The sequence below is a fragment of the Pelecanus crispus genome, chromosome 1, assembly GCF_030463565.1.
Source record: "Pelecanus crispus isolate bPelCri1 chromosome 1, bPelCri1.pri, whole genome shotgun sequence".
Taxonomy (NCBI): domain Eukaryota; kingdom Metazoa; phylum Chordata; class Aves; order Pelecaniformes; family Pelecanidae; genus Pelecanus; species Pelecanus crispus.
The window spans coordinates 1619964-1640867 of NC_134643.1; the positions used below are offsets into that span (position 1 = coordinate 1619964).

At 46.8% G+C, this 20904-nt stretch overlaps 1 protein-coding gene across 2 annotated transcripts in view; it reads left to right on the forward strand.

The window, feature by feature from the left end:
* The first annotated feature begins 1260 nt into the window (after positions 1 to 1260).
* Positions 1261 to 20904, forward strand: part of NRF1 (nuclear respiratory factor 1) — a 71678-nt gene continuing 52034 nt past the window's right edge. For both annotated transcript variants that reach the window (XM_075712171.1, XM_075712179.1), the window contains exon 1: positions 1261 to 1299. The gene's annotated coding sequence lies outside the window, so the exon portion shown is untranslated. The remainder of the gene's footprint in view (positions 1300 to 20904) is intronic.

Below are 20904 nucleotides of genomic sequence, written 5' to 3' on the forward strand. Positions count from 1 at the left end.
TCCTTTATATTTCAGGCTCCTACTGAAACCCCAGGCTGCTTGGGGACAGGGGCAGCCTTCGAACGTGAGCACCTTCCCCCAGAACAAGGCCACGATCGTAATAGATGTCTCTGAGCCCTAATATGGTAACACAAGAAATCATTAGCTTCCATATACCGGGAAAGGTAATTAGTGGGTCTAAAGCTCAGTCCAGTTCATCGATAGCACCGGGCAGTAGTGAAAACGAGAGGCTTTGCGGAGTATGCTCGTGTTCAGGGCGGAAAGCAGGCGGTCAGGCTGCTAACAATCTTATCGCCGTTTTCTTATGTGCAGAAGGGACACCCATCCCCTTGGCGCGAGACCAAGCTGCGTTTCGGAGGAGCTCCAGCGTGGGAGCCACAGCTGCTTCGAGCCGGCGGCCCTCGCTGGGCGCGGGCAAAGATTTACAGCTACAAACAGATGGCCTCTCGCACAGCCCGCCGGCCTTCCGATGTGTTATTTTGATCTCTTTTTTTTTTTTTTTTTTTTTTTTAAAAACCCAGATTAGCTCAGCAATATGGTTTCTCCTACCCCAAAAACCACCAGGGCGGTACGTGGTGGTGTGGGGGCAGGAAAGCCATGGCCCAACAGCAGGCTGGGATGGTTTTAAACAGGCTTTTTCCACGGAAAAACACAACTGAGATCGCAGCCCGCTCGGTTGAGGTGCCAGGTCCAGCGCAGCCCAGGCTGGGTCCCCCCGCCCGGCCCGCCATCTCCTCAGGGTTCGCCCGCCATCGCCTCAGGGCTCTCCCGCCGTCTCCTCAGGGCTCTCCCGCCTGCCGCCCGCAGCCCCTTCGCACCTCCTGGCTGAGGGGGGGAACGGCTGCGACCTCCCCAAGATGGCGCCGGCACCCCCCTCGCCCCCTCCGCGCCCCCAGCTCCCCGCAGGGGTCGGGGGGGGGGGGGGAAAGAGGCACCGCGACCTCCCCAACATGGCGCCGCCGGCCGCCCAGCTCCCCGCCGCCGCCACCTCCTCCCTCGCCCCTCCGCCGCCCCGACCTCCCGCACATGGCGCCGCCGCCTCCCGCCCGGCGCGGCCCTCGCCCTCCTCATCATGGCGGCGGCGCCGGGCTATGACGCCATACGTCCTCCTCCCCCCCCTCTCTCCCTCTCCCCCCCGGCCTCCTCCCGCCGCCGCCGCCGCCGCCGGTCCCCGCCTCTCCCGCTCGCCATTGCGGCGGCTCAGGGCGAGCCGCGCCGCGTCCCCGCTCGCCTCCCTCCCCGGCCGCCGCCCGGCAGAGGCTCCACGGCGCAGGCCCGCCGCAGCGCAGCCGCTCTGAGGTGAGTGTCCTACCGCGCAATCTCCCAGCTCCTCCAGCCCGGCGCAGCCGCAGCAACGCGGGGGCCCCCGCCGGCCGCCCAGGCACCCCCGGCTCCGGCGCCCGCGCCTCCCCTCAGCGCCGCCGCGGGGCCGCCTAGGCCGCGCTAGGCCCCGCTGAGGGCGGAGAGGGGGGGAAGCGCGGCCCCGTGGCGGGCCGTGGGCCGCTCCCGCCCGGCCGCCGGAGCCCGGCGTTGGGGTGGGGGGGGTGGGGGGCGGCGGGGCGGCGGCTGCGGGGCCTGCGGGGCGCCCGGGGCCTCGCCCGGCTGCGGCCCGGGGGGACCGGGCGGGGGGGGGGGGTGCAGCGGCGGGGACGGGGGCGGCGGGAGGGAAGGGAAGGGAAGGGAGGGGAGGGGAGGGGAGGGGAGGGGAGGGCGGGCGGGTGCGGGCCGGCCCCGGGCCCACGCGTCTGGCCGAGGCGGGTGTTGCAGGCTGCGGGAGCAGGTTGCTCCGGCCCCGGTGCGAACCCGTCCCGCTCCGGGGAGGGAAGTTGGGTCGCGGCTGCAGCCATTTGCGGGGCTTTTCTGCTTCTTCCTTTTATCCCCCCCCCCCCCCCCCATTTATTTATTTATTAATTAATTTATTTTCCTGACTGCAAATGGATGCCTTGTGGCAGCGTCCTGGGCCGGCGCTGCCCTTTTCTATATGCGTTGGGGAGCGGGGCTGCTGCTGGGAGGGCAGCGAGTTGAAATGCTGTTAATCACGCAAGCAAAATTCCCCCCCTTCCTTGTCTAATATGCCCAAAAGGGGGGTATAAGTCGTGTCTCTTTGTTCTTGGGTTATACAACATCTGGCTCAGGAGAGACCTGGTTTGTGAATGAGGTGGTCAGGACCTTGTTAATGTAAATAATAATTACAAGGCAGAAATATTTGGCTCAGAAGTCTTCGTATGTGTGGGGTTGCTAAGCCTTAGCTTTCTTGCAGCTACAGATAATTTTCGTAGCGTGGGGAGATGTTTTCTGCGCACCTCTTCAAGATTTGGATCTCTGCTTTATGGTTTTTCTCCTCCACTGGAACAGCCTTCGTTACTTCCAGAATTCAGGATTTTTATCTTGGGAAGGGCATTGCAGTTACCATTTTTGTCTCTGATGCGTTAGCCTTGCTACTGTCCAGGCGCGGTTTTCGACCCTCTTTCTGTGTCCCGGGCAGCGTGAGAGTGTTTTCAGTGTTGTGACGGCTGTGTGTAGTCGTTATTTTTTCGTTGGTGACATCATGGCAACTTGTGTTCATGCTTACTTTAGCAGTAGTGTTACCTTGTCTTCTGATTCATCTGCATCACAGTTGCTCATTTTTAAAACCTGTTATATTGAACTTTGAATGCCCTAATGTTCGGGAAATGTATGTGAGAGAAATTGTTCATCTTTTTAATTTAGATTTTCATGCCTGTGGTAAAACTGGGAGCAAAAATTTTTTTTTCATTGACGGGGGAAAGAGGAAGTGTATGACAAAGATGGTAACTTTGGAAAGGTCAAGATTATATTAACTCTTTTTTCGGGGTTTTAGTCTTGTCCGTCGTGGATAAGTGTTATAGTGTAGTGTTTAATTAAATCTCATATGCTCATGTAATTTTCTACATGTGTTTACTATTTTATAGAGTACCGCAGTTGTGTTTTATTGTATTTTACTGTATCGCAGTTGTTTTTCAGAAGTCTCATGTCATTTATGTATGGGCTTTACGATGAACAAGGCATGGGCTCTTACGCATGTGCCATAAATACAGCAAGCTGGGGAACCCTCTGCCTCTTCCAGTGTGTGTTTTATACTGGTCTTACAATTTCACGTACCGCAATAGCATCTGCGTTTTACAAAGTGTGTGGCCTGATGTGTGTTCGCGTTACATAGGTGGAATGAAGCACAGGTCTTGTAAAGCGTCGTTTGTTGGCAGCCTGGATAGAGCCAGTGTTCGCGTGTGTGTGGGCAGTATGATTTTTGGCGTGGAGCAGTGAAAGCGCTGCCTTTCTGTTGAATCAAAATTTTTCTATGGACCCCATTAACTCGCAGCGTTTCGCTTCGTACCTTCTGTGCTACACGGGTGCTCCTTTGGAGGTAACTTGGCCTGGCTGTGCTCTGTGTAACAAGCGTGTAAGTTATCCTGACACAAGTTTATGTTGTGGATATGGACCGTGCCATGCCAACTGTGCTGCTCGGTGTGCTAGAACAAGAAATACCCTCACCCCAGAAGTAAATGACCTGTCCTGGCAAAAACCAGCTATACCAGCAAGAGCCCTTAGCGTGTGCTGTGTTAGCCGGAGGTTGCCCTTCTCTATAGCTCCGTCGGGAAAATGCGTGGCATAAACTTGTTCATAGAGGATTAAGCTACAGTGAGCGACGGCCGCTTTGGTTCTGAGTGAGGTTGGCCACGCAGGGGTTTTACGCACCATAATATTGCACTTCAATTAATTTTCTCAACTTTCCTGGACAAAAGCCCCATGACTGGTCGGCTGCACAGATGTCACCTTTCAGACTGCAGGTATTTTGGCTTGAGGACTACTTCAAGTGTTGGAATTTCATAATTTTTCTGTTGCTCAGGAGCCTGAATCATCTTTTCTTAGACTTAAACCAGCCAGTTTTACTTCTGGCAAGCTCAAGCCTGGAAGATTTCAGCCTCGTAAGTGAAAATAAAGAACCACAAATGACTGCAGGAGCCCAGGCTGGGAGCACTGGAGCTGCCTTTATTGTAAATCTTGCTTCTAGGCTACATAATCTCAAACTTCTGCTGCCATGTGCATGTACATGCTCTGGGAATATTTCCATTACTGCTTCCACCTACTCTTCATTTACCAACTGAAGGAGATTTCCATGCAGCTTCTCAGTCTCTTGCAGGCTTTGGGAATTATTATTTTTTTGCCTTACCCTCCTCTGATCTGCAAAAGTATCCTCTAGGAAGGAAGCAGAGTGCAGTGACTCTGCCATGCCCCTGTATCCCTTTTACCAAAAAAATTCAATACAGACTTTTATACGTAAGAATGTTGCGTGCTGTCGGTAGAAATCAGCTTCTGTGGATGATTTTCAGTGCAAGAAGTACTGTAAAATTTAGCCTCAGACTTTATCTTTCTTATGCTGCTTCTGAAGTAGATCCGTAGGAAAAAAATGTAGTTAAGATTTTTTTTTTTTTTTATTACTGATTACCCAGTGCTTGAGTTATTTAATAAAATAATTTTAAAATTCACCCCTTGGTCTTTTTAAATAACTTACACTGCATGGTGGGGATGTTACTTTTACTATCTAGTAGTTACAGTAGTAGAAAGCTGGAAAATGGTGCTGAGGTGGCACTTGAAGCAGATACTTGTTGTGACTCATGCGGCTCTCCTCTAATGAACTTCATTAGCTCTTTGATACATAGTCATTTGTTAAGCATGCTTGTCTAAAATTAGGACTGGCTACAGCCAGTTGTAAATCAAAATTAAGGATAAAAGTTTCCACTTATTCCAGTTCAGTTTTCGCACCAGATTCAGAGCTCTCTTGCTGTTTTTTGTGCTCTTCCGGATCTTCAGTAAGGCTCATCCTGCGGAAAGTCTCGTGAACCGCTGAAGACCCTCCATGTGAAGGAGTCAAGTGGCATGTAGTCTCTAGCATGGTCTCTTGGCGCTCGGGCAATGTTTTTCTGTGTTTAAAGGTAATCCAGCCTCTTACGGCTTTGAATGCAGTTGTTTGTTAGAGGATCAGTTTAATAGTTTCTCGCATTCCCACTGTTGAATGCAGATACGCGCCCTTGCCCCGATCTGTTTGTCACTTGCTTTAGTGAGTGAATTTGTGTGTCAGCTATTGTGAATCTCTTCATCAGCTCGTTTTGCATGTGAATCTGAACCAGGTAAATATATCCTAGCAAACCCTCTGTTTTTCAACTATTGCAAACCGTAAGATGCTGAACATTACTAGCATCCTCTCTTTTCTTCCACCTGAAACTTAAGCTTCCACCAGAAACTCTCGCTGCTATCCAAAGTAAAGGCTGTACTATTAGCAGCGGAGCGTGGAGAAAGGTTTGAAGGTCCAGAGTTGTGCAGGCTGCCAGGCCTTTGTACTGTGGGTGGCAGGAACCTCTTGCCTGTCCAGGCTAAACCTGGACCATCCAGGCACTGTCCTGCTTTGGGGAGAATTCAGGTCTATTCTGTATCCGCTGCAGCAATTGCAGTGAGGTTCAATAGTTGCGGTGTTTTGCCGATTCCGGCCTTGTTGCCTTGTCCCCAAAACTGGTGGGGTTGAACCAGTTGCCAGTCAGAAAGGCCCATTGGGAAGGTTGGCTGGAGTCGTTCCCCCCTGTGCAACGGCACCGCTCGCTGGGAAACATCAAAGCCGGTTATCCTTTCGGGAATAGTGCAGTTTATAACTAGGAGCAGACCTTGTGCTCTCATCAGGAGTGTTAGTAAGGGGAGACCTGGGAGAGGATGGCTGAGTAATGAAGGCTGTACATCATCTTTGTTTTGGAGATTGCCTGATGCCTTTGGCTTTATGGGAAGGACTTCTGTCTGAGGCTGGTCTGGTTTTGTTGTGGATGAGTTGCCTGCCAAACTCCAAGGAGGAGTCCCTTCTATTGACAGATAGAAAATGGGGAGGCGGAGGCTATATTTGGTGGAGCATGTAGGAGAGTGATAGGCGTCCTGATGCGCATTGACGTTTTGATGTCAATGAAATACTGTGGTTTTGTTTCTTTTTTTCCTGCTGTAAGAAAGATGTAGCTGTACAAAGACTCTTAGGACGCTTTGGATGGAAGGTGTATTCCATCCAAGCATTGGCTCTATAGGATTGAGTAAGTCCAGCATCTCCTTTTCTTCCTGTTTTTCATCCTTTCTTAGAGACCGTACTGCTTTCTGTGAGTTACGAAGCATCTTTTTGTGCTGGAGGGCGAAAGCACATGTCTCCTCAGTACGGAGCGTGGTGAGGTACATTCTGTTCTTGGGCCGGGCTCCGAGCCTCTGCTTCCTCGCTCGCATCATTTTTGTTGGGTGTTGATTACTTTCTGCCTCTGTGAGGCTGCGTGTAAGGCAGATGCGTGAATTATTGTATCTGTTTGCTCTGTGTGCTGTCTGTATTGCCTATAAATAATAAATGGATTGCTCAGATGGTGCAGACTGGTAGCGACTTGGAGGGTAACTCAACTTTTTCAGTACTGTTACAAAATTTCATCTGACTTCAAATACATAAGCAGAAAAACATGAAAGTATATTTTCATTTATAGAGCATGCTTCTTGCTTGTAACCAGTGTGATCAGGAAATGCAATCCAAAAGAAACTGAGTCCCTCCCACGGTTTATTACATAACCATCTAATTAAAGTAATCAAATGGGGATGACTTTGAGGCTTGGAAAACTTCCCCATAGTCTGGGTCAAAAATACTTGCAAGACCACACCCCCGGAGTCTCCAAGCTTTATTTACCTTGCAGCATCCTCTATAGAGGAGTGGTGCGTAAATGAATTCTTTTCCCCATAAGTTTATTTTTGGTGTCAGTCATTAGAGTCTCCTGCTGCTGCATCTGCAGCCGCTTTCTTGGGCACAAAGAAAATCCTTTAACTCCTGGTTTCCCTCTTGAAGGAGAAGGGACTTCAAATGGTGCTGCTCCCTTTCTTCCCTGGAAGGAGCTAGCTGATTCAAAGCTCTTCTTGTAGTTGCTTTGGGTTGCAAGTTGTTTTTTCAGGCTTATTCTGCATCATGAGTGTTTGTGGTGATTGGCAGGTAAAGCGGTAAATTTGGTCTCTTGCTCAAGAAGGAAATGGTGTCTGTTGCTGTGATAGCTGTAATACTTAAACCCTGATAACGAGAAGCATATGTAGATGGCGGTGGTGGTGAAGAAATGTGAGACATCTAAAGTACAAAATGTAGCAGCAAACAAAAATCCGTGGTCCATTTTCAGTGTACAATCATGCATTTTCAAATGCATGGTTGTGCGTTGCAGGAACTCTGAAAACTTTGAATTCCCACGGGATTTGCATATTGTGCTGTGTATTCAAAGCAGGAAGAGCCCCACTTGGGCGCTGACTTAAGGTGGGTCAATCTTGGATGTTCTCCGCGTGCGTGGGAAGTTTGAGATTCTGGTGTGGCAGTACTCCTGTAAGCCCTACTGACCCACGCCCCTTCCCAAACTAAGACAGAAGGAAATAACTGCTTAGGAAGAAGAGTCTTAGCGGATGTACTCGTGTGTGGGATTGTTACAACCCTGCTTCAAATGGCTCGGGTCTTGAGTGTTCAGTTCTGCCTGTGTGGAAGACAGCTGAGTACTAGACGCTTGGAGAGCGCGGTGGCCTGCTGAACAGGCTCTTTGTCGATACTAGAGGGAAAAACGTTTGAACCAGCATTTAAATCCAGCGTGCAGGTACTTAAGACTTAAATAACTCGCAGACAGGTGGCTTTGATCTAGTTGGGCTGTAGATGAACTTTTTCCCAGAAAACACAAATCTTAATCCTGCACAATATGTAGCTGCAAATGTAACATGCACTGGATTTTCTCGCATACCTGGTGCTTCGTTTACAGAGGTGACACTTTCCCTTTTTAGGGTCTTTGCTCATCAGTTTCCAGTGGTTTTCCTGAGGAGTTTTTCCTCCTCATCCACAGTCTTTTGCGGGGCAGGCGAGCAGACGTGTTCTTGAACCACAGGAAACCGTTGGGAGGCAACCTGTCCTTTCTCTTTTCCCAGTTCCAGATGCTAAGGGGAGGCGGTATCCCATATTTTACTGGCACTGAACCGAGCCTCAGTGTACTCTGTCACCTCAGATGCCCTAATGGGCACTGCAGGGTAACCTGAGATGCCTTTTTTTCCATGAGCCTGGAGGTGAATCCCCGAATTCTTCCTGGTCTGTGAATGTGAATGCAGATAACGGTAGTTAAGGTAGTTGACATCAGAGGCTGTCTGCAGACCTGTGAATGCACAACCCCTCCTCTTAAACAGCTGTAGGAAAAAAAAACAAACCAAACTTGGGTAGGATAAGATCTTGAAAACAAATGCTATCGTAGTGTATAAAATGCCTATAGGATTTAATTTTTTTTTTTTTACAATATTAATTTTTTTTTTTTTTTCAGACAGAATGGCCTGGGTTCCTGATCTTTTATTTTGCTTGTAACATAGAGGGCTTCAGTATGTGTTGCAAGATCAGAGGGTAAATGAATTGAAAGGGTGACAGTATAAAACTGCAAGAGGAGGTGGGTTTTTTTTTTGTTTGTTTGGTTGGTTGGTTTTTTTGTGGTCTGGGACAACTCGTCACTGCTTAGTCCATTGCCTGTGCCCTTCTGCGCACGCAGGTTGAATACCTGTACCCTTCCTCATCCAGCTAAGGTGGCACCACCCCTCCTAAAACCAGCTACAGTCATACTGGCGTAACTCATTCTGCGTTTAGGATCAACCAGACCCTATTAAGCATCTCCCTGAAGACTGCATCATGAGCAGAACCATCAACAAGGGGTGGGCCAGGCTTGCCATTTTAGGGTGGAAGTTAGATAATTAAATGTGGTTAGGGCCATGTCATCTGCCTTTGCCATATGCTAATCTGGTTGAATTAATGCGATGTGAGGACCAAGTCCTGAAGGTGATTCATCGCGCCGAGGTTGAAGATGGCGGACCTCGTCCGTGCTGGACGTTATGGTTAACGTGGTACTTCACACCTCCGAGCCTCGGTCTAGCTGAGGCCGTGGTGTGTCACATCGCCACCCTCTCGCTCGAATCCCTCGGTAAAACACGCTTCCATTGTGTTTTTCTGTGGTAGTCCAGCATAACCACTAATCCTCTCTCTCCATAAAAGAGGATTAGAACCGGGAACATTTGCACCTTAATGCAGCCGGGTAGGGCTGCGCTCCGTCTTTTAGGCAGTAATCCTGTTGGGGCGAGGGCTGTGCCGTTGTGCGGTGCCAGGAATGCTGTCGGCGATCAGCAATGGCAGCTCTCTCGGCAGTTGCGCTTATTGGGTTAGTAATTCTTAAAAGACCACTTTGTGTGTTAGTTTAAAAAGCTGTACGACTAGAGATGACTAACTCGCTTCACACTGTTAAAATGACTTCTGGGCTATGCCCAGAAAGTAAAATAATTTGAAACTGGGATTTCTGTGTGGTTCTTTAAATAAAATGAAAGAATGTGTAAGCTGACAAAGTATTATCTTTGAGAATGCCATTTATCATACGTTATGTTTCCTAGACTCATGTCAGACTACACATCCCACAAAAAATTTTAGGGAAGAAGGTTCTGCCCCAGGTGTTACTGGTAAGGGGGAGTCATCTCCGTGTATCGCACCCCAGATGCTTAACGTGAAGCCTGCAGAGCCTGGGGGGAAGCACGGGAATGCTAAATGAAATTCCACCTCGTGGTTTACAATTTTATGGTCTAGTTTGACTTCCAGTTTTGGATTACACTCGCCGGCTGACATGGGCCGGGATGTGGTGGTATGCCCTTCCTATGGGTTTCTGAACGCTGAACGTGTGCTAGCTTTTTTCTTGGTGTCTTCATGGGGAGGACTGATTCCACTGTAGTACTTTTTTTTTTTTTTTTTTTTTTTTAAACTTCTGTGAATTGCTTAAAATCTGGGGGGGGGGGGGGGAGAAAGTGGAGTCTAAAAAAGTAGAGTCCTTCTGCATGTACGTGCTGTGCTTTCCCTGTGAACTACTGTTGCTCTGGTTGAGGCAAAAAACCGAAGAGGAACTGCTTTAGCAGCCAGTCCAGCCCAGTTCAGCTGCTGGGGTAATTTAAAAGTGTTTTGGTGTTTTGTTTGGGTTTTTGTTTCCCCTCCGGAGAGCTTCATGCTCTCTCCGAAGTTCTCCTTCTGCTCCCAGCTGGCCCAGGCAGGAGGGAGACCCAGCATCTGCTCCAGCTCTCCTTGCGCAGCTGGGTGGAGAGCTGCCGTGAAATCCTCCCCACGCTCACTGTCACCTTTGTGCTGAAGCCTGAGAAAAGTCTTCAAGTAGAAACCACCTCATCCTTACGTTCAGCCCAGAGCTCCCTGCCGGCGTTTGGTGCTAAATACGTGAAGTTAAGCTGCGAGAAAGACCCGTTGCCAGTTGTATCATACATTGTGAAATGAATGTCCTATCACATCGCCAAATGGTGGCTTTCAGCAGCAACTTCAGTGGCAGACAGGAGTTTGTATGCCTAATAAATTTGTGTAAAATCCTCTTTGTTTCTTTTCCAGATTTTCTGTGTGTGAAGTTTTTCTTGCAGTGTGATGTTTTCGCTCTTTTATGTGAGATGCTGATAAAAAGAGCACGTTCATAGAAGGGGGTTTGGTTTTGTTTTCTAGAATCAATTTTATTTTAGGTCTTTTCATGCTGAGGCTGGTAGCATAGGGACTTTTTTTCCATCCTAATTAAAAGGATCATTATACTAATATTGTGCCACAGGAGGACGCTGTGGAACGAGAGCTGGTTTCTGTAGTTCCTCTTAGTGCTTGAGTTGCCGCGTCTCTGCTGACGTGAGGCGACTGTCCACGTGCCGCTGTGAACTGGCATGGAAGATGATGTTCACTTTGATCTTGATAGGAGAGGTGTAAACTAGCGTGTCTTATCTTGCCTTGTTGCTGCTGACATGAGGCAATGTCTCAAGTCCTGGAAAGTCGGTCCCAGCTAAAACCTCGCACAGCTTCCAGAGTGACACAAGCTTTACCAGAAAAAAGCCATTTTTTATTGGATTGAGGTGTAGGCCAGCAAATTCTCTCCATGAGCAAGGGAAGACTTTTTCCACAGCCATGGAAAAATAGGATTTTTGGATTTAAATGTGCTCTTTAAATGAGTTGTCGTAGTAATTAAGATATTAATCAATCTTGTCCCTGAGGAATGGCGTTGTTTCCTTATCAAACCCGCAGCGGTAATTCCCTCTAGGCACAATTTTATACAAGAATGGTATCAAATTTATCCTGAGGGCGAATTAACGAATATTTAACCAGTGAGAGACGCCAATGCAATGTGATGAGTGGACATCACAGAAAGAGCTGTCGGGAGTCTGAAACCTACTGCTAGGGAGAGCGTGAACATCCTCTTTCTTTTCTCCCCATGGAGGAAAGACCAGGAGAAGGTCTGCATCTTGCTCGTTGGTACGTAGCTCAGCCGAGTGGTGGGAGATGCGGGCTTTCTGGTGTGCTTTCGGTTGCAAGCTGCGCTCGCGGAAGCCGGCGCAGTTGTGATCGGCTGGTGTAGACCTCCTGCCATCTCAGACTTCACCTGGAAGTGGTTTCTTAACCGGCATCGTCAGGAAATGCTGCGAGCGAGCTCTGTGCCCCTCCGAGTCAGGCCTGGCTGGGAGGCGGACACGATTTGGCATCAAGGTCCCAGGTAGAGGAGGAACGCAACCAGGACAGCACCAAGCCAAGACTGGCCGTCTCTCCTCTGTTAGAGGTTGTCCTCTGTCCTCCCCTCAACTGGAGCTTGGCAGCTCCTCTTAATTCAGACCATCTCAGGAGCTATCAAAACCGGACCGTTTCTGGCTATTGTGCAAGTCTCGCAAGACTAACGAGGTTTGATGAACACCAGTGATTTTAGTCATGGCTCCTCGTGAAAAATCATGGTATATGATCTCTTGGTTTGTGTTGCCATTGTTTCTGAATGAGGTTAGTTCTTCATGGTTAGTATAACCATTGAAATCTGCTGATGAGAAAACAACTGTATCAGGATGTACGTACTTGCTTTAAAAAAAATGGGTAGAGGGCTCTGTGCCAGACTAGCAAAAAGCAATACCGGACAATTTCAAAGGTATAATTACACTCAAACAGGATTTGATTGTATTAGTAAATGGCAAATGATTAATTTCTCACTGCATCAGTTTTCACTTATGAATTATTCCAGGCTGTCTTTGCAGGGAATTTGGAATTTATCTAGATGTACAGCCGGATGTTTGAAATAGCTTTTTAAATAAAACATTCTTATGTACTAAGTGTATAGGAAATGCTTTTTAATCTGATTGAATACACGAAGTATGAAGCCTAGTTAACTGGAAAAACTCCTTCACATCACGTTGGCCCAGATCATCAAAGGTATTTTAGATTCCTCCCTCTCGTGAGATGACAGCGGTGCCGATGGTCGCTGTGGCAGGCAGCAGATGAGCTGTTGCAGCTGCAAACAGTCGGTAGTTCTTAAATCGGGGTGGTGTGGTCTACCTTACCCACTACAGCGTAAACCGCGGGCTCTTAGGCGAGGGGAAGGCGGCTCGGCGGGGCACGCGCTTTGCATGTGTGAAGCCCTGCGTGCCATCGCCAGCATCTTTGCAATCAGCGCTGGGAAACTCCGCTCCTGCCTCGATGCGATGGCCGAGGGATGGAGACAAGCACGGGGGTGATGCTGAGCATCGTCCTTATCTCCTCGCAGCATCGTTGAAGCAGCAGCATTTAGTGAGTAAGCACCATGGCTCCCCTCTGAGCTAGGGGAAGGGGAAAAGCAACCTGAGCAGCAAATGGCTAAAACCTGATGCTAGAGGCCCGTTTCCTAGCAGAGGTGCTGGTCTGCGCGGCTGAACGGCACTGGAGAGCTGCGAGAAGGGGCTTAGCAGGTGGCGACTGACGGCTGCAGCAGCCACCCCGCAGCCCACGGAGCTGCTGCACGAGAATTAACACACCCGGATCACAGGAGCCCCGTTGATTAACTCTCTGCAATCGCCTCCGAGAACAAAAGCGCCAGTGTGATGTCGGCTGTTTAATGCAAAGCAAACGACTTATTTACAGCGAAGGCTTGAATCCATTGGGGGCATATTAAACTCCAGATGCTTGTCAACTTTACAAAAAGGGTGGAAGAAAGGGAGGAGGTGTTGCACGTTTTCTGGAAAAAACTTGGCTCGCCAAGCGTGGAGCACCATTTCATTGAAGTTAAAACCATGAGGAGGGTGACCAGCTTGAATGATGAACCAGTTTAGGGTTTTTTTTCCTTTTTTTTTTTTTTTTTTTTTTACTTTTTACACTGGTCTCGAGACTGGTGTGTGGTGCCACAAAGTACCACCTGCCAAGTTCCTACATGGAGTAGGGTTGTCGATAAGGAATCGGTACTGATTGCGGTGCAGGGTTCAAGCAGAAAATGGGCTATGAAAGAAAGAAACAGGAGTGTTTCCATTCCTTTGAAACAAATTAGGAAATGAGCCAGAGGGATTATTCTTAGGAGTGGATATCTAGAATTGGCCCTCTCAAATAAGTCCCCTAAATTAATTAATTAAAAAAAAATACAGAAAATTTAAGAAAAAAGAATTAAAAAAAAACCTCAGGAACATCTGATGTCCCCTGAGCCAACTGAGCAATCACAACATTGGCTTGTCTCTTTCTCCTTTCTGCTTTACGCCGAATACAAGGCATGGCTTTGGGGAAAAGGCTGTTATATGCACTCCTCTACAAGAGAGTGTTTGCAGCCTGTGAGTCTTCATGAGCACCCTGCTCTTTGTGTTTTGGTGGGTCCATCGCTAGCTACAGGCTGTTTTGTACCTTTTTAAATACCCTGTCCATGCTGTGGAGAGCCGTGCCTCTGTGGACACCAGCCTAGACCTCTGCACGCACCTTTGTAGGTTTAGGTATCGACCCTATGAGGAGGATGAGGAGAAGCTTGATGTAGGCTGCCTGGCTTTTTTCAGACACGAGCTGATGCAAGCTTATTGCCCCTTTTTTCAGTAGTTACTCTGGCTTCCCATAGCATCTGGTTTGTTCCTATATCGTCTAAATTTAAGATCTTTTCAGCAATTCAAGGCCAGTTCGTTAGAGGACACTAGGTGGGTCATGTAATGCAGCCTTTCTCCTGAACCTCATCGCTGGGAAGAGAAGAGGGTCAATGACCCGACCAGCCTGAAGTGAGTACAGTACCTCAAGCTGGAAAGGTCAGCGTGTCTAATAAACTAATTGCTGGCTGATTGATAATATGGATTCTGAAAAAGTATGTGTGTCTGTTAGTCTTCTGTTTTTCCTCTTGTGTAATTTCTAAATCCTTGCTTATATCACTGTAGAAGGCGGAGCTGCTGCTTGAGCTCAGGGCATCCGTCAAGGTTAGTTCCCCTGCGCAGCAGTGCCGTGCAGCTGGCTGGGATGGGATTTCATTATTCCGCGCTGAGCAGGCTGCGTGCGAGTTGGCCTATCCCTTTGCTCTTGGTGATTTGCTAATTCTTGCGTTTTAGTTACAAAATGTCATACTTATTTTTATGTGGCTGCTATTACAGAATACAGGTGAACTCTTCCCTTATGGTGTTCTACCCATAGTGACTCGCCCTTGATCTGAAAATATGAGGCCTGAATTCTGACAACCAGGATTATTTGCAAAGAAAATACAGAACTCTTCATTTGATGAAGAAGCAAGTTTTGTAAGAGACAACCTGCGCTTTTTTACAGCGACCTCTTGGGCTGTATGGAGTTGGCTTATGGAAGAGAGGTTTGCTCATCGAGTGAGCTCTGAAATGCCCAAGAAGGAAGGTCTGGTTGCAAAACTTGAACATGAGAACTTCATATTGGGTGTTTTAGATGTTGATGAGGCTGTTAGCTGTTCCCACCCCGTTTCAGAATGGTAGAATCGTAGAATCAAAGTGTGGTTTGGGTTGGGAGGGACCTTTGAAGACCATCTAGTCCAACCTCCCTGCCATGGACAGAGACATCTTGCACTAGATCAGGTTGCTCAAAGCCCCGTCCGACTTGGCCTTGTATACTTCCAGTGATGGGGCATCCATAGCTCCTCTGGGCAGCCTGTCCCAGTGTCTCACCACCCTCATCATAAAGAATTTCTTCCTTATGTCCGATCTAAATCTACCCTCTTTCCATTTAAAACCTGTGCCCCTGCATTCCCCGAGCTCCCTTTCGTGCAGCGGCTGTTCTCTCAGGAGGGGTCTGAGCACACATGGCAGGAGCGAGCTGGGCATGTGCGGGAGAGCGCAGAGCAGGTCTCTGTCAAAAATATTCTGGGTCTCAGCCCTTCTCTGTTAGTCTTCATTCAATAATCCATATTTGGCATCCTTTTGAAAATTATTTAAACCACCAAAGAAGTTAGACCCAGCAGTTCTTTTATTTATTGTTAATCTGAACAGGGTTTCAGACAAATTAGGCGTTGTGTTGGGTGAGTTAGTAAAAATGGCCGCAGAATTTAAAATGCTGGCAGATAAATGAGATGCTCATCTCTAAGTTAAGACTGTCTCAGCGAGCAGTGTCTTGTGCTTCTACAGCATCTGAAGTAAAACTGCTTCAGCGGTCTAAAAGGATAAAAATAAGTCCAGGCCCTGTCTGTGTAAGAGTTTTTCCAGTCATGCTGGTGTACCTCATCATTTTTTCTGGTGTGGACATTTTATTTTTGGCTCTGTTTAAAGCACCCATGAGGCAACGTTAAACTAGATGGCAGTGGTAGAGGACAATTTCTACAGTAGGATTATCCCCGTGGTTTTACATCGGTCAAGTTATATCTCTTTACGTTCACACCACAGATTACGCTGAGCAGACGAAACCTTCATTTTAATCCATGTGGTTTTAAATTTAATATAGAATTTATGGGGTTTTATGTTCAGTTTCTGTTGTTTTCTGCTGGTTTAAATGGTACAGCTTCTACTATTTTGGATTGCTTTGTTCCTCCTGCGTCTGGTATTCTTCCAGCGATGGTGTCAACAGCCATTGATCATAGTTGACAGTACATCAAAGGAACCTCTGACACAGTCATGAAGCAACTGTACAGTCTGATGAGAGGGACTTTATCCTCATATATTTTTTAAGCACTTTAAATGACTTTAAAAATACTTCTGGCTGTCACCCAAGGCTTCTGGACTAAGCTACAACTACCAGGAAATGTCTTTGCAGGCATCATCATATCATTAGGGTTTCCTTACACCTGAAACTGTTCTGGTTTCTGAAGGGAAACAGGAATAAACTTTCCTTTTCTGGAATGATGAATGCTCATCTCTAAAATTAATCAAGAACAACTTTCCTTTCATCCCCTGTGCCTGAATCCCTATTCAAATCCAAGCGTGGACCCTTTGGATGCATAATAGAGATGCTTTGCTGCTGAGGCAACAGCAGTAGCAACAGGTTGGTAATCACCAGCAGAAACTGCCAGGCAGGGTGTTTGCCCACAAAGCCTGACTTGTGTCAGGAATCCTTTGGGAATAATTTGAATATGTAGAATCATTGAATCATTTAGGTTGGAAAAGACCTTTAAGATCATCCAGTCCAACCATTAACCTAACACTGCCAAGTCCACCACTAAACCAGTTAAGGGCAGAGTCATAATTAATTTCATGTTTCCTGGCTTGGTGGCTGGATCATTTTTTAATGAAAGTAAAAACTAGGAATCATTAAGGTTGGAAAGGACCTCTAAGATCATCAGTGCAACCATCAACCCAACACCACCATGCCCACTAAACCATGTCCCAGAGTGCCACGTTGACATGTTTTTTGAACACAAAATGAATAAGTACCCAAGGTTTCAACACTCAAAGATAAGGCTTTGTGCCTTTCAGTATATGATTCTGGAGACGTTTGGAAATTTTCTGGGAGGAAAATATGCAGGTATGAAAATAGTGCAGAAGTTGGAAAATAAAAAAAACTGTATTGAATGAAGCTAAGTATCAGGTTAAACTAGAATTAATCCAAGTTACAACTTGGAAATGAATTACTAGAGCTTGTGTTGTTGTGTGCACAGTTGGGCAGGCTGCACCGTTTACTGAAGAGCTGTAGTAGTTTATTGCCTTTTTTTCCAGCTTCTACCACTTTTATACAGGCAGGAAAGGTTAAGAGTGAGGAAGTCTTAATAGGGCCACCGAGGAAGGAAGTGTCCTTCATATGTTGCGGCATGTACCTCGAACTCCTTTGGAAGGGAGGCAGTGGCGGGAGGAAAGAATTTGTAGTAAATTAATGGTTATTAGACCTTGTTTGAATCAAATGGACTTCATCTTTAAATAAACATGATGACTTGCTGTTGATTATCCCAGTCATTGCTTATAGCAAACTGTTTCCAAAAATGCCAAAATTCAACCAGGTGCTGTGCACTGAAGCAGGATGTGTGCCCGTAAAAACTAGATCAAATGCATGTGTGTTTAAATTTGCATAGTTGCCCATGAGGAGTATTGATGTTGCTTACCCAGCTGTCCACTTGCTGACTCAGAAATGCGTAGCTTTGGTCTACTACCAATTTTATTTATAAAAACCCATCATTTTTAGTGGCATTGAGTGTAGACTGCCCTGTGATTCAAGCAGGTTTCCTTCCGAAGGAAACAGTATCTGAAGCATCCGTTGTCTTGCAGTCTTGTCTCCTGATGAGCTACAAGGTTACTACGCTTTGTCAATTATATTCACATCATATTTTTCTGTGGATAAATAATTTTTTTTATTTTAATGGAAAGTACTTAAAGTTGTATTGCTCCATTGAGAAAAGCAACAATATACCCTTTCAGAAAAAGCACGGTGGCTTGGGAAAACCTGGCCTGCTGAGCTATTTCGTTAAGGTTTTGCCTGAAATCGGTGTTTGGTGTCGTCCCCCCCACCCCCCCACCCCATTTTTCTATGGTGATGGCAAAATAAGTTGCTTAGGAGATTAGGGCTGATTTTTTTTTTTTTTTTTTACCAGAAATTTTCAGTTTGCTTCAATGTACCTCAGCATCTGAGTCCCTTCCTGGCGGTATTTGAATTGCTGCTGATTTTGGATGGTTCTAATATTACAATCTGGGTTGTAAACAGGGTCAGACAACAGCAACATCTAACTCTAGCAGCCTTTTAGGGAGGATTGTGAGTTTGAAGGTGACTTGGCTTTAGCCATAACCTCAGTAGGTTCGTAACAGTCTCACAACAGTGCTTCTGCTGTCCCACAGGCTTGAGTTCCTCTAGCGCACGCCTGGATAGAAGACAGAAGTTTGGGAACATCTGTTTGTGGTCCAGAATTAATTTAGTTTCCCGTCCATACCATTTAGGACCTTTTAGGGGATCTCTTAGTGTTTCATGGACAGGAAACTCACTTTCTTGAGGCAATAATGTTAGTGGGAATGTAAATATAGGAGATGTGCCTCTTCCCCAGCCATCCCAGATTCTAGTGCCATGGTTATTGTAGTATCTGGGCAGCTTCCAGTACTGGACCTGTATCCTGATCCTTGTTTCTTTGTTTTAGCCACTAGACCATGCTTCCCTCCATCGCACACCAGCCGGCTGCATAATTAAATGTGACCAAGTCCTTCCTCCCATCTCACTTGGGAGTACAGGTCCCTGGTTTTAACCAGACAGACTCTTCCAAACTGGGAAACTCAAACCAGTATCACCCTAACGTTTAGAATATAGCTGTGCATTAGAGCACTGTTGGCATCTCATGGATGAAAATCCACTGCCTAAATGCGTGCAGTTCCCTTCTGCTTCTGTCCCCCATGAAGATGTCAAAATTAATGGGGTTAGCTTTGATGCGCCACAGTGAAGTTGGTGTTAAGTGTGGAAATAGTAGTCTCTTAGTAGAAGCCATTCATTTTATGTGATTCTTGTTATTAGAAGCATATATAGCATTGGAGAGAAACCAGCCGTAGACAGACATGGAAAGTAAAGGGATTCTGTAACCTGGACCCTTTTCTGGTTTTTAACTACAAAGCCACGACATCTACGTTGGAAGGCAGGTTGCTGTGGCCTCCCTCTCTGGTCAGCGGAGGGAGGCTGGTACTTCCCGAGGAGCTTGGCCTCTATGCTCTGAATTGTCGGTTAACCAGACAGAGTTGAGCAGGACAAAATGGTTTGGAAATTGGTTTTGGCTTTTTGGAAAGTTTAGTAAGGCTTTGGAAAGATCCAGCTGGACGACTTTGTATTAGTAAATGAGAAACCATGCCAAAATGGCTAGGTCAGATTTGGCTTCTCAGGAAGACAAAGGCTGCTATGGTGGCTGCAGAAGGAACGAATTCATTTTGCAAATGAATACATGGAGCTAACTCATCCTAAACCCTAGGATACGATGGTTGGGAAACTTGATCCGTTGAGCAAGAGGGTGGCTGGCTGACTGCCCACAGCCATTTCAGGGATAACACAATGTTTGCAAAAGTCTTGGCTAGCTGGGCAAGTCCAGATGAGGTGATGGATTGCAACCACCCTCCGTGTGACCGAAATAGGGCAAGACCACCAAGGTTTGGTTGTTGTAATGTATGCAGTGTTGTTCTCATGGTAATGGCTGTTTTGACTTTGTACGCAACAGACTTCTTTGGCTCGTTCCAAGTCTCCTTTCAATATCTTGGTCCTGGTGTTACATCAGAAACCTCATCTCATCCCCTGTTCTGTTCAACTGTTCAACAGCGTACGTGCCTCTGGCATTTGAACGAGAAGCTGTCTGGGGAATATTTTCCCTGCATTTGAGATGCAGCTTTTATTTCCTGTAAAACCAGATGCGCTTAAGTAAAACGTGGAAAATGGGTCCTGTTTTGAGAACAGGACTCTCTAAAATAATTGCATCCCTATTTTTGGTATCTTCAAGTTGGAACTGCTTTTGGAAGAGCTGTTTTATAAATGTCCATAACATTCAGTTCACTGAGTTGCAGAAGACATTTTGAGGCATGTGGAAACAAGCCTTTAGAAACCAGCTGGTGATGGGGGGCGGGGGGGAATCTGTCATATTTCAGCTCTTTGGTCAGTAGATTTAAGGCAGAAATAAATGCATCTAAATACCAGTCACTCCCCACCTTACCTTTTCTTCCATTTGTTGTCCGGACTATGGCAACCGCTTCCTTGCTTCGGAGCTTCTGCTGCTTAAAATGCTGCTGCAAAAAATACCTCTTCCCCCACAGCTTTGGTCATGCCTTGTCCCTTCGTACTCTCTCCTGAATTCAGAGCAAGACCCTGGTCCTCTCCTTTAACCTCCTTCTGCCTCCCATCTAACCTTCTATTCCTATTTGCCCACGTGTTAGCAGCTTTGGCTGAGGTGTCCTCCGTTCTCTGTTTTTTCCATGACGCATCCCACCTTTGTAATATTCTCTCTTGCCATGTCTGCTTCTTTGTGTATGACTGTTGGTTAGTTTGGTCAAAATAACCCTCTTGACAAAGTGCTCTCTCCTGCTCTGGGTCTCAGTGTCTCATCAGTCCTGCCACGGTGTTCCATGGTTAGTTCATCAGGATGTGTTTTTTTTAATAGTCAGTAGAAGCCTGGTGATTGTTTTGCCAGGCTGAGGTTTTTGTCATGTTGATCATTTGCAAAGTGTTGCGCATTTATGGCATGATACAGCTAATAGAAGCTATTGAAAGCTTTTGAAGGACAAAGCTGTGTGTGATGGCACTGCTTGTCTGAGTTCATAGAGCGGTTACCCAGCCATGTATCTGAGACCACTCTGCAGTCTGTGTCTGTGCTCCTAGCTCTCTCCTCCTGACAAACTGAACAGGTTTCTGTGAAGAGGGTGTCAGTCAAGAGCTTTAAATTCAATGGCTACACTTATGGGGTCAGAATTGGCTGGGTATATTTTATTGTTCCCTACAGCTGGTCATCTCTTCTGCTGTTTGCTGTGAGGGTTTTGGGGGATCTATTTTTGAGGGTTGATGTCCTAATTCTTCTAATGTAGTTTGAAAATATCTCAAGGATGTGCTGTTCCTTTTCAACAAATATATGATAGACACACTGAAAATATCTGCCTACCTCCTGTCTTGTTCCTTCTGCACAGATTTATGTTCATGACGTGTGGTCCTGTGCCCTGCTGACTATGTAAGCTGCTACTTTGCTCAGT